At 35.6% G+C, this 2084-nt stretch overlaps 1 pseudogene; it reads right to left on the bottom strand.

Moving 5' to 3' along the window:
• Positions 1 to 531: 531 nt before the first annotated feature.
• Positions 532 to 1775, bottom strand: LOC133260950 (TBC1 domain family member 12-like; annotated as a pseudogene).
• Positions 1776 to 2084: the final 309 nt, after the last annotated feature.

The following is a 2084-nucleotide window of genomic DNA, read 5'->3' as shown; positions in this document are numbered from 1 at the left end:
AATAATAGATCTTGGGTACAGGCTTCTGATGTCATCATTTAAACAACTTTAAGACTGTCCTGAAGAGGAAAGACCATGCTAATGGTCTAAATTAGGATCTACAGAACTCTTTTTAGTAAGAAGTAGATGGGTTCATGATACTGCTAACCCAAGACCCAGCAGGACAAGAAATGATTACATAGAATGGATGAACTAATGAGAGATGATTGTAGCTATTTGTTTGGAATATTGTTGATATTGTTTTAATGTTCTAATTTTCTGAATACATAAGATACATTTCTTATTAACTTATTTATAATCCATAAGAATTTAGTAAAATTTGATTTTGTAAACTGAATGAAACATCTTTAGATGATGTTTTATTCTCCCTACTTGACTCCCCTTCCAAATTCAGAAACTTTTATTAAATATTCTTACTTTTAAATGATAACATAGTTATTTGCAAAGGTTCAGTAAGAATCTACCCTCCTTTTTACTAAATATAATTGGAAAAATGGTTATATAACAGAGGCTTTGTCTGGAATGTTATATTTGAAAATGATGCTTATTTAGTTGGGTATGACAAGCCATTATCTTTTTTCCCCAAAACTATTTTAAAATATTATTGCATTCAAATGTTACCCCAAATTATGGAATATGAACTAACCATTTACACTTTCTCTTTTGTAAAATGGCTCTCCCTACAAAATAACTTTTTAAAATAATATTGTCAATAGGTTTTCTTTTTTTTTTTTTTGTATTTTATTTCTTTTTTTTTCTTTTTTTTTTAATTTTATTTTATTTTTAAACTTTACATAATTGTATTAGTTTTGCCAAATATCAAAATGAATCCGCCACAGGTATACATGTGTTCCCCATCCTGAACCCTCCTCCCTCCTCCCTCCCCATACCATCCCTCTGGGTCGTCCCAGTGCACTAGCCCCAAGCTTCTGTTGCTTCAGACACAAAATTCAAAATCAGCAGTTTTCCATCTCTCGCTTCTTTTGAACTGCTCCAACTTTCTCCATGCTGCTTACTTGGGAAACAAAATACTGTTATAAAAAAATGCTTCTTTTTGTTTCAGTTGGTCTGTTAATTGTGAAGATTAGCTGTTCAAAGCAGTACTGTTATTTTGTCTCCTTCTTCAATATCCTCTATCATTGACCCAAAAACCTAAGTCCATTAGTTGGTGCTTTTCTACATCTGAGTGGCTGCAATACAGCAGCCACTGTGTGAGATTTCCAGTGTGAGATTCTCTGCCAGTTTATTTAGAAACTGTGTTATGTGAATAAAGTCTATCTGAAGGAAAATGTCTTCATATTACTGGAGGATTCTTATCCCACTTCTAAATAAATATTCCTCCCCATCTCTGCAAAATACATCCTGGACTGGACTGGCCAGATCAAGCAGAACAGTGATTTGTGATACTGTGTGAAGATCTAATCTGTCAAGTATATGTCTAGAGTGAGACCATAAGACTACTTAATATGAAGAAAAAGAGGAAAGAGACTGCCCTCAAAGAATACTTCAAATGTTCCAAAATATATCAACATCTGGCTGCAATCCACACAGAAAAAGGCCAACTGGAATGACTTATGCATGAGATTTCCAATGAAAGCATCTACTGCTTCCAAACTGAGAATGAACACTACCAACATGAAGGACATCCCGTGGACATAACCAACATCAGGTCTGCAGTATGAATATCCTCCTAAGATACTATATAAAACATCGTGATATGGACCATCCACCTGAAAGATGTAGAAAGATGGAAAGGCATACAATGCTGCCGCTAAGTCGCTTCAGTCGTGTCCGACTCTGTGCGACCCCATAGACGGCAGCCCACCAGGCTCTCCCGTCCCTGGGATTCTCCAGGCAAGAACACTGGAGAAGTCATACAATAATTGAGCTTAATTCCAGACCAGCAACTGGACCATCAACAGATACACATTCTCTATCCTAGAAAAGTATATATTTAGATAGAACTTGTTTCATTGAAGCTTTCCCACCATCTCTTTCCTCTAGGGAGGAATATTGCATAAATTCAGGAGTGATATTCAGTTCACTTAATACAAGGAGACTCCAAGCTTTACCATGAACACTAG

The sequence above is a fragment of the Bos javanicus genome, chromosome 15 (genome assembly GCF_032452875.1).
Source record: "Bos javanicus breed banteng chromosome 15, ARS-OSU_banteng_1.0, whole genome shotgun sequence".
In the NCBI taxonomy this organism is placed as follows: Eukaryota; Metazoa; Chordata; class Mammalia; order Artiodactyla; family Bovidae; genus Bos; species Bos javanicus.
This window is presented reverse-complemented; position numbering and strand designations above follow the sequence as displayed.